This window comes from Hemicordylus capensis, chromosome 13 (genome assembly GCF_027244095.1).
Source record: "Hemicordylus capensis ecotype Gifberg chromosome 13, rHemCap1.1.pri, whole genome shotgun sequence".
In the NCBI taxonomy this organism is placed as follows: Eukaryota; Metazoa; Chordata; class Lepidosauria; order Squamata; family Cordylidae; genus Hemicordylus; species Hemicordylus capensis.
Window position 1 is genome coordinate 23,643,966 of NC_069669.1, and position 12,029 is coordinate 23,655,994.

Below are 12,029 nucleotides of genomic sequence, written 5' to 3' on the forward strand. Positions count from 1 at the left end.
GCTTGCTCAGATTTCCGTTTAATGGCTTGGATACAGTTGAACTGGCTTCCGTAGCCAGACAAGTGGACGTCTAGGTAAGTGCTGCTGACCTCGTTCAGAAGCTGGAGGCGGAGACTGGGTACAGCACACTCGCCCTCTCCAGCTGGAGCTTGCCAGCAAGCTCCCCGTCTCTGGCTGTGTTGTTACTTAATAGACAACAGGAAATCGGGAGTGGGCCTGGCTCCCAAATCAGGCCAGGATGCCTCTCCCGCCCTAAGGCTGACCATGCGAGTGGCCCTTGAATGTCTCAGTGTTTGGGGTTCTGACGAAAGGTGGCCTAGACAGCAAGCAAGAGAGAAGAACGGGTCTCCTTTGGAGTCAGCATGGAGTAGCTAGGCCCTGCTAACTTCCATTTTGTCACTCACTCCTCCAGTTTGGAAAGATCCTTTCGGAGCGCCTCCCAATCTGTTTTGGATTTCACGACCCTAAATAGTTTCGTATCATCTGCAAATTTGGCCACTTCACTGCTTACCCCAACTTCTCAATCATTTATGAACAAGTTAAAGAGCACTGGTCCCAGCACAGATTCCTGGGGGACCCCACTTCTTACTTCCCTCCATTGTGAAAACTGTGAATTTATTTCTACTCTCTGTTTCCTGTCCTTCAACCAGTTAGCGATCCACACATGAGCCTATCCCCTTATCCCATGACTACTAAGTTTATTCAAGAGCCTTTGGTGGGGAACTTTGTCAAAAGCTTTTTGGAAGTCCAAGGGCTTATTTACAAGGAGAGGTTTGGGAATATTAATAACAATACAGGGGCTTATTTACAGAAACCCAAGAGGTCTAGGCCTCATTCCTCCACAGACAACATATTCTCTTTTAGATTGTGATCTCTTTGAGGACAGGGAAGTATCTTTTTTTTTTTTTTTTTAAATTTCATTGCTCCTCTGCAACTGGTATTTAGAGGCATGCTGCGTTTGAGGCTGGAGGTGGCCTATAGCCCTCTGACTAGTAACCATTGGTAGACCTCTCCTCCATGCTAAGCTCCTCCTCTAAGAACTCTTCTCCTCTAAGCTCTTGCTAAAGCCATCTAGGCTGGTGGCTGTCACCACATCTTGGGGCAGAAAATTCCATAGGTTAATTATGTACTGTGTGGGAAAGTGCTTCCTTTTGTTGGTTCTCAATTTCTTGGCAATCAGTATAATGGGATGACCCCTGGTTCTAGTGCCATGAGAGAGGGAGAAATTTCTCTCTCTATCCACACCATGCATAAGTGTATAGACCTCTATCATGTCTCCTTTTGGTCATCTTTTTTCTAAACTCAAAAGCCCCAAGTGTTGTCGCCTTGCCTCGTAAGGCAGGACCCTAACCGAAAACATCTCCCAATCTCATTGCAGAACATGATCAATTCTTTTAATTGGGAAGGACTTTTGTTAAGTGGCAAAACTGTCCACCCACTTTCCTTAATTAAGAGGGGAGAAATTCCAATTACCACTCCAAAGTAGAAGTAATAAAGCCCCTAAATACCATCCATCAGTCCTCATGATTTGGTACGACTGGCATTAATTTTCACAGGCCATCTGTACAGTGATGGATTCATTAAAATGACTTATCTGCTTGTGTACTCATTTTGTAGGGCTGCTGCTTGCCAGAGAGGAGAAGGCGCAGAGCCAGCAGAGTGAATAATACATGTGCTCAAGACAATATACATGCATCCCTTTATTGGCTTCCAAACTACCTTTTTATTTAACTGCAAGAGCCTGCAATGAAAACTCCACTCCCCAGGGCTGGCCCGTCCACTAGGAACATAGAGGCAGTCGCCTAGGGCACCGATTGGGGGGGGGGGGCATGAGCAGTGCCAGGATGCACCACTGCCAGTTATTCCCCCTCCCTCCCACCTTGGATTGCATCCCTGGAGAACCACCCAGTGATGCAAGAATGTAAGAGGTCGTCCTGCACATTTCGCTCCCCAGAGGGCCTGCACGGTCCGCAGAGTCTCCTTGGCTCATTGCACCCCAGCCCAACCAATAACATGGGAGGAGAGCTGGTCTTGTGGTGGCCCCTTTGCTGAGCAGGGTCTGCCCTGGTTTGCATTTGGATGGGGGACTACCTGTGTGAGCTCTGTAGGACTCCCCATAGGGAATGGGGGCCACTCTGGGAAGAGCATCTGCAGGCAGAAGGCTCCAAGTTCCCTCCCAGGCAGCAGCATCTCCAAGACAAGGCTGGGAGGACTCCTGCCTGCAACCTTGGAGAAGCTGCTGCCAGTCTGTGCAGACAAGACTGAGCCAGAAGGACCAAGGGTCTGACTCAGTGTATGGCAGCTTCCTCTGTTCCAAACAGCTAGTGTCAGAAGCTGCCCTCCGTCTCTTGACTAGGAATGGCTGGTCTCAGCATTCATGGCCAAAGAGAAATGGTCTCAGCCTGGAGTTCCATATTGACAGTTGCAACTTTTCATCTCTGAAGTGCTAGAGTTTTGCCCCCATAATAGACTGGGGAACCTTCTCCCACTGGATCCTCAAACCCGCATGGGCTAGAGGACATCGTTAACACAAACTGTGATTAACACAAACCAACTATTGCTCATGTTGCCACAAAAACAGCAAAGTATCATAGGAAGCTGCTTTATACTGAGTCAGCCCTTGGTCCATCTATCTCAATACTGTCTACACTGTCTGGCAGCAGCTCTCCAAGGTGTCAAGCAGGTGTCTTTCCCAGCCCTACCCAGAGACGCTGCCAAGGACTGGACCGGGGTGCCCAGACACTGAGCTGTGCCCCCCTCCCTCAGGGGAATATCTCACAGCAGAAAGCACTCCCATGTAGTCACCCATCCAAATGTGAACCAAGGTGAATCCTGTTTAGCAAAGGGGAGAATTCATGTTCGCTGCCACAAAACTGGCTCTCCACCCAATAGGAAGCTGCCTGCCGAACATGTCACAGCTGCAGGGGGGGCCTCAAAAGCCACGTGGCTTCAAAATAACCTCTTGGAAAATGCAGACCAGCTGAGTGCTGCATTTGGCACTTTCTTCCCCTGTTGATATGTGGTGGGCCGCAAGCTACTCCGTTCGGGTTGTTAGATATGCCGAAGTGCAGAGGGCAGCAAACCCTACATTTGATGATGATGGGCCATAAAGGAGAGAGGATTAGAAATACCAGCCTTGCTCGCCACGGCCCTCGAGCCAGTTACTCTAGAGCAGTTCTCCAGTCAGTGATTTGCCCTGCGCATGGAGGGTGGCTCTTTGGAATTCTCCTGGCAGCGACATTATTGCTGCATGCTGTAAATTGTGTCCCACGAAGCACCAGCAATAGCCACTGAATGGGCCTTTAAGAGAGCTCAGCAATCCCAAAGAGGAGCTGGAAGGGGGTAAGAATACCCAGAGCGAGGAGGTGGTTGATGGGAGGCCCAGCAGCCTTTGCCAATCATGCAGGAGCTCATAAAGGCTCCAAAGGCTGGCCCAAGGCTGCAGAGTGCGTTAGCACAGCGGCAGCCACAACCTGCCACTGTTGTCAGGAGGACCCTGTGAGCTAAGAGCAAAGCAGCTGCTGGCTGGAAGTCCGTGGCCAGCCTCTCTCCAGAAGAGCGCCACACGCAGGGCCGCCAAATGCCAAGCCCACCGCATTGCTGAAGGGGTCCAGACACTGCCTTTCCGTATTTAAAAGGATGTAAAAGAACTGCAGTGGCTGCCAATACGTTTCTGAGGGAAATGCAAAGGGCTGGTTATTGCTGATTAAGCCCTCAACTGGCTCCGTCGCCTATTAAGAGCTTCTGGGAAGGTCTGCTTACGGTTCCCGTTTGGCGGCCACTCAGGATGTGGCCTTTTCTGTGGCTGCCCCGAAGCTTTGGAATATGCGCCCCATTGAAATAAGAGCCTCTGCTTCTCTGTTTGCTTTTAGGAAGATCCTCAAGAGGCACCTGTTTTCTCAGTCTTTTAACTGAAATTAATTTTAAGCTGTTTAATTTGTTTTTTTAATGTTATGGGATTCTTTTTACTTTATTTTGTGAAAATTGTAACTGTTTTTATTCTGTTTTATATTGTGTTTTAAATTTTGTACACCGCCACATATCAAGCGGTATAAAAATACAACAAATAAAAATAAATAATAAATAAAATATATAATTATTCAATAAAATGGTGTTTGAAACTGAAATCCCACAAATGTCAAACTGTTCTTTTACTTCCCTTTTGCAAGCACTTGATACAAAATTCTCTTACACACACACACACACACACTGTATCTGTTATATATTTGTTTGTGGATTTGTTTGTGCAAAATAAAGTCACACTTCCCAATTATTTACAGATACCACATTTTGTATAAACAACCCTGCCACTTAAAGTAGCTGAGTGCACTACTTTTTACACCAGAATATGCTGAAGGAAAGCTGTAATTAATGGTTCTTATGTAAAATGACTTCACCTGGTTAATGATGGCCTCACCTACTAGATGTAAACTATTTTGAAAGGATCTGGAGAAGTGAGATCGAGGGATGGGCACATAGATTGAATTCCTCTTCCAAATACAAAGTGAAGGTATTTTCACAATTTTTCTTGTGAAAAACACATGCATGCATCTTTCCTACCAAAAATATGGGTGTCTTTGCCTCTCAATACCAGTTGCAGGAGAGTAACAGCAGGAGAGAGGGCATGCCCTTGCCTTTTGCCTGTGGGCTGCTTCCCAGAGGCATCCGGTGGGCCACTGTGTGAAACAGGATGCTGGACGAGATGGGCCTGATCCAGCTGGGCTGTCCTAAGGTTCTTATGGGTGCATTGTGTGCTCAGCTGTGCAAAGTGTCCAGGGTGCCAACAGTCTGAGGGGCACTGGGCCTCCATGGCCTTCAGGAATGGAGCCATCATGGCTTCCATCTGCACATTTTCCATGCCCATTTCACTGCAAGAGCTTTGGAAAGTGAAGGAGTTGTCATCATGGTGATCTCTCGCACTTGGTTCATTACAAAAATCTCTTGATGAAGCCCCAGGAAATGTGGAAAGATAAAGGTGCGGACAAGTCACTCTGTATGGCTTTTTGCCCTGGCCACTAATCTAGAAGAGAAGTGATTTTGCAGCCTGGGATGACTGATCACTGGAGGTTGTTTTTAATTCAGCCCTGAAATGGGATCATAAAAATAAAGGATATGATTTCAGCAATTGCCTGAAGCAAATGACTAAAAAAAAACCTGTCAGTTTTTTAATTTCAAAAATTCATGTTGATATCCGGCTCTAGATATTGGACATGTATCTGCAGGATCTGAAGAGACGGGCCAAAAACAAATGCACCATTTCCATGTACATCTTTGGCTGCTAAAGAAATACAAACCTTGTGAAGCAATTTCTTGCACCAGACCACTTTGTGTCTGTGGAGCTAGGGAGCTGCCTCCTACTGAGTCAGACCCTCAGTCCATCTAGCGCAGTCTTGTCTACTCTGACTGGCAGCCGCTCTCTGGGGTTGCAGGCAGGCAGTCTTCTTTCCCAGCCCAGCCGACTCTGCACCATGCAAAGCAGCAGCCCTGCCATTGAGCTGGGGGTCCACCCTCCTCAGCGGAATACTACTAGAACATGGGGAGCTGCCTTCTCAGGGGCAGCTCGTCACTTAAGAGCCTCCGATAGCAAACTTAGGACCGCAACTTGAGAGGCAGCAAAAGGCTAAGGCCGCTATGCATGTTCAAAGGTTCCCCTCGACAATGACATCTCCAAAGAGCCTTCTCGTGGTTCTATCAGTGCTGGGGGCTGATGCCATTTCCCGCCCCCTGGATTTGTAATCTGAGGTTCAACACACAAAAATTCATCTCAAAAGGTGGAGGAAGAGGTGCATCTGTGGAAATGGCCACTGGCCAGCACAAGGTCCTTTAGCATCGGCCCCTCCAGAATAAAATTGCTGATGTCCTCATTTGACATCGGATTGATAATTGAACCCTGATATGTTTGCATGTTTAAATGGAGGTTTGAGATGGGAGAAGCGCCTCATGTAATTTGATTCCTGCTCTTCAATTCTTCATTGATTTTAATTGTAGCTGAGCCCTCTATTTGCTGATGTTCAGAATGTGTTTATCTTGTGCCTCTGGCTAACGTCTCAAGCAAGCTCAGGAAAAAGAGGGAAACTTCAAATGGCAGTCCCCATCTTTCACTCACAGAAGCCCTATTCAAACATTACGTGGCACAAGTGTACAGATGTCTGTACACTCATACATGTTTTTGTGTGAAATACTGCATTCATTTTAAAAGTGGACCTGCCCTTTGCATGTTTGGTAGAGATAGAAAGCAAATTGCTGTACCTGTGTGCAATACAATGTGTGAATATAAACTTTAATCAGACAATTGAATCTTTGTCAATTGGTCAACCAGTTTAAATTTATTAAGTCTGCATATGTATTTATTTATTCATTCAACATATTTATCCACCCAAAACGTATGTCTCTGGGCAGTTTAGAATAAAAATTAAAATTACAGTACATATTAAAACAAAATTAAAATGTTAAAACATTAAAATACTTGAAAATTTAACACAATGTTAAAAACCTTGTCTAATCAAAAGCCCGAGTGAACAAATGTGTCTTAACTGCCATCTTAAATGTTGTCAGAGATGGGGAGGCTCTTATTTAAGCAGGGAGCACATTCCGAAGCCTGGGGGCAGCAACGGAGACGGCCCATCCCTGAGTGGCCACCAGACGAGCCAGTGGCAGCTGCAGATGGACCTCTCCCGTTGGTCTCAATGGGCGGTGGGGCTCATAGTTAAGAAGACGTTCTCTTAAATATGGAAAGACCTGTTTGCTGGAATGGCATGTCAAGAAGACTGAGCTTAGCTTCACTGCAGAAAATAGCAAATGCAGAAAACAGACACTGACAGATTCACATCATGATCAAAACCAACATCATTTCTGCTCAAGCGGACAATTTTGATTTAGAGGCATCTCTGCTGGTGGGTTGCTTTTTCACCGGCTGTCAATCAAGGCAGACAAAAGGCTCCAGAGAGTTCACTTCAGTACATTAGAGATCACCTTTTCGACAGACAGTTCTGTCTGTTCAGTTTGCCTTGCACTCTCTGAAAGTCCTGTGGGAGAAGTTCTGGAGAGGCTTGAAGGAAACTTTGCCATCTTATGCAGACAGAACCGCAGGCTTGCCTGACAACAATGCACGGAGCATTAGCTTTGGATTGCCGACTCTGCGGAGAAAGGTGGGGGTTGCATCATTGTGATTGTTACCATTTCACAAGTGACTGGCTAACTGCGCCTTACAACAAGGTGGATGACATCCTGACTAATGAAGCACTGCTTTTTTAGTGGGAGAAGCATCGGTCCTTCTGAAAAGTTTAGTTCTGCAAGTATCGGAATGCCTAGTGTGTCACTATTGTCCCCAGCGGGGACCCATTGAATTGCAGCACTTACTCAGCCTCCTGGCTCTGTGATGGCCTCATCCATGGAAGCGTTCCAGGTGTTGTTGAACTACAACTCCCATCATCCACAGTCACAGCTGTAGTTCAGCACCAGCTGGAGAGCCAAGGTTGCCCACCCTTGCTGTGGGGGCAGGATGTGCAAAACAGCCACCCAACTCCACTGCCAAGCACTTCTTCCCAATCCTGGTAAAAAAAAAGACAGTTCTAACATCTGCATGCCCCTGCTTTTGACGGTCGTGTCCAGGGATTATCTCTGTTGGAAGTGGCAACCCTACCTGGAGAGGATGTTTTAGGATAAGAGTGGAGAGGGAAAGGGTCTTGTCCAATGCTGGGATAGGTCTGCTGTGATTTATTATTCTGGCAGGAATTGAGTGAACTGTTTCACTTATAGGAGCACTTGACGGCAGCAGGCCGAATTATTGCCAGAGAGCAGCCGCCGCAGCTGATGGTTGCAGAGAAGAGCTACCTCTGAAGGGGCATTCTGCCCAGCAAGACCCTGTGCCAATGCATTTCCCATCCTGGCTCAACCCTGCCCCATAAAATGTGTCAAGGGCTCTGTTTTGCCTTTGAAATGACTCTGTGTGTCTTGACAACAACTCCTAGAACATGGTCCCAGAACATTCCATTCGCAGTACACACCTGGGGTCAAGCAGCACACACTAGGTTCTTACAGGTACGGACCTTATCAAAGGACGTGAAGAGGCATCATGGGGACATAGGAAGCTGCTGCCTACAGAGTCAGGTCCTTGTCCCGTCCAGCTCAGCATTGTCTCCATTGACTGGCAGTGGCTCTCCAAGTTTTCTGGGGGGAATCTCTTCCAGCCCTACCTGGAGAGGCCGCATGCAAAGAAGGTGTCTTGAGCCATGGCTGGCCCCATTCTGGCAAGCCAATCAATTTCACCCAAGAATCTCTGGGAACTGTGACATCACCTTTCCCCAAAAGGGAGATTAGAAACTGGCCTGGGGTGGTTGGTGATTCTATAGCAAGCCTGCACCACAGGAAGCCCAGTGCCCAGATCCGGCCGGAGGGGACTTCTCTATTGTCCCGCAGGTAGGCCTCTCCTGCAGTGAACAGCAAGACCCAAGAAGAGCTCTTGGCCGGACCTGCTGGCAAGCAGTAGGGGCTCAGTGCCATTGGCCGCTGGAGCCCAGATGTCCTCTGACCCTGGGCTGGCCCTCCTGCTGCACCACGTGCCTCTTCCCCCCACTTGCTCCAGCCTTCTCACTTTCATTAACATTTGGCCCAATCAATTTCAGTGTAGCACTTAATGTGCTGAAAATGGACTTTGTCCCCTGCACACCAAGCCACGCTTGCTTCCAGCCCAGCGAAGCATTTGAGTGGTGCACCCTGTCCATAGAATGCATTCTGTTCTCCATCGCAGAGAAGTGTCTGCCCCTTCACTCCACCCTCTGATGAATTCTGAGTAATTCAAAAGCTTGCCTGTTTGTACTCCCTCTGATATTTCATCAGGAATCCCCGTGTCCAATGCGTGGTGTTTCTCCTCGCTGGACTATGAACGGCATGGTGCCGCAAGAGAAATGCAGCTCCTTGTCCTTTGGGTCCATGATGGTAAGCTCCAGATGACATCGCCAAACCTTGACTGTGTGGAACGTTCTTCAGTTAAGCGAATGGTTTTTCCTTGCCTATCCAAACACCTGCTGCTGACTTTTGGGACCATCTGAAGCCACCATCAGTGAGAGCTTACAGAATACTCAAAGAGTCCTGACCGTTCATTGGAAAAATTGGCTATGGCAGTATTGCATTTCCAGTTCTACAAACCCTTTAAGCACACGAGAAACTTCATTCTCACCACTACACAGATGAGTCACAAGGGCCTAATGTGGCAGCTAGAACAATTAAAATGTAACGAGGCTGCAAATATTTGCACAATTGAGCCCTGAATGACGTCGATATCTGTGGCCAGCAGCCCGAACGGCTGCTTCTGTGATGCCATCTTTGGAAGCACAAAAAGGAACCCTGCTCATCACTGCCTGCTCCTGAGTGGTGCCGTGGCTATGCTGCTTGCCTGGATTCTGCAGCCAGGGCCCCTTCCTTGGCCACACATGAGGCACGGCTGGTGCCCAAGTCCTGTGGGCCCTTCATGGCACAGGAACACAATGCACTGCGCTGTGTACAGCAGTCAGTGTACCAGCCAGTGTGCTGCTGTGGTACACGGATGCATCACAGCTCTCGGGTTGGGAGATGCTGTTCTGAAGTCCTGAAGGAGACGTGCTCCACATCTAGAAGTTGATGAGTCAGTGGGGCTGGTTGGTGCCACCTGGGGGGATGGATGCACGCTGTGCTTGGGTCTCTATCCTTAGGAAAGAAAGGCCTGTTGGCCTACTTCCAGTCTTCCACACAGGATCTTGCTTGGATTGTCCTGGCTATCAGGCCCGCAGCAGCCAAATTGGCAATGGTGTTATGAAAGCTTTGAAAAGTTTTTAAAATACAAAAAATACTATAAAATCTTTTCAATTTTGTCAGGGGAATGGAAATGAAATTGGCAGGAATGTCCTCCAAAGATTATACCACGGAGAGCATGCAACCATTTGTTCATTCTTATCCTAACCCCGATCCTTTGCAGTGTGCAAAAATGAATTGCAATTTTACCCTAACCACTTGGGGACAGGGATAGAGAAGGGGTGATACCACACCGGAAGCTGTAAGGGCAGCAACACTATCACCTCTTGTGGGAGCAGACCTTGCCAAAATCCACGGTGAGCATCCATTCTCTGAGGTGGTACCAATGGCCAACATTTGTGGGGCTGGCTGGTTGATGGACCGTTGGGTAGCAAGAGCAGCAGGAAGAAGCAGGCGGGGCAGGGCATCTGGCCACCCCATGGGGGCCCTAATAACCCAAACCCCTTGATGCAAGCACCTCATCTCACCACCTTGCCTCACGGAAGAAGAACCACCCCATGCGGAGGCACCCTCCAGCCTCTGTGCAGATGCACCCTTCACCCATCAGCAGAGAAACTCATTTGCGGAGACCACTTTTGTCCTTATCCTGGCAATAATCTCTCAAGTCGAGAGAAAAGTGCTACAGACCAGGGTGACTCTAGAACAGCTAGTTTGGAAGAGCAAAGGGATGATACCCTCCCCCCAAAAAAAGAAAAGAGGGGACCGAGGATTTTGCTACACTTGAAAGACATATAACAGTTAGTTATGGTGTTAATTTATTTATATTATTAAGGAAGCTTGCTTGACATTTTCTAATTTATGCAGAAAATGGGCCAGATTCCCCTTAGAAAGCACTGCCTTTCCAGGCTAGTTTTCCATCCAAGACCAGGTGGCAGGAAAATCAGGAGAGCGGTCAGAACCAGGCCAGTGGCTGCGGAGGTGACCCTGCGCCTCCACCCTCCCACTCACGGTCTCACCCCCAGCCCAGGAAGGAAGCGCAGGGTCTAGGCTGGCTGCTGGGAGGCTGGAGGGGCCTCTCTCCCCCACCCCACCCCACCCCACCCCCCATCCTGGCTGCACCGGCCTCTTCTGCTGCTTGCTCTGTGGTTGCTCTGGAGGGAGCAAAGGGGGCTTCTTTGAAGAATGGAGGCCTTTGGAATCATTAATTGATTATTAAGTCAATTAGTGTAACTGAAGCTATAGGAGTAGACTATAGTATGACTATACGGTCTGACTCTTTGGTGTAAAGTTCCAGTCTAGTGAACAGGGGAACAAAAGGGGTGTTTGGAATTTTTGCGAGGAGCAGCTGCCATTCTGGACTATAGATCTCATGGATCTCCAATTCGGGGTGTCGTTTCACAAAAAGGATTGGCCAATATAATTAAAAAATGAAAACAGGGAAGATGAAAGCTTTATCCTTTGGAGTTTTTTGGGAATCATTCAGTGGCAATTGGGGCCGACCAAAACTGCGACTCGTGGCACATTTTCCTTTCTACCCAGCAGATGGGCCCATGATTTGTATTCTCAGTTTTCAATGAGATTTCTCCGGCACTTTCTGCAGATTTGATTGATACTGTGCACGAGGACACTCAGTAAAGTGATACAGTGTAGATCAAAGCATGAAAGATAATTTTCACTGAAATGTGTAGCACTGAGGATGAGTTATAGATCTTTGCTTCACAGTTTATGGAACACAATTTCATTTAAAACCTAAATCCGTCATCGCCAACATTCTTCATCAAAATGCATCCAATATCCCCCTGAAGAAGCACAGTGTCAAGTCAGAGGGAGCACTGAAGAAAAACCGTCAAACTACTACAAAGATGTTATTTCAAACATTTGAGAATAAACTAAGGGAGAAGAGCTTGTGATCTGCATGAATAATATTTTCCACAAACAATGCATCCCAAACTAGGAACAAGCCATTCTTATTAGGGGGAGGCAGAGACCAAAAGGTCCTGTGAAACTGAAGCTACAAGAAATGCATGCATTTAGAAATGCATTTAGAAATGACATGACCTTAAGACAGAGGTGCACACATGTTGGTAACCTCCAGACTTGATGACTGCAATGCACTCTATGTTGGGCTGCCCTTGCCTGTCCTGTGGCCATCTCAGGAGGCAGCTGACAGGTCTAGGGCTGAGAGCCACAGTCCCAGTGTTAGCTCTGTGGCAGCAGAGTAGCAGAGGCCAGGTTTTCTGCACAGCAGCTAGGAGGATGAGCCTGGACCAGGCAAGGCAGGAATTGGGAGGTTTCCAAAG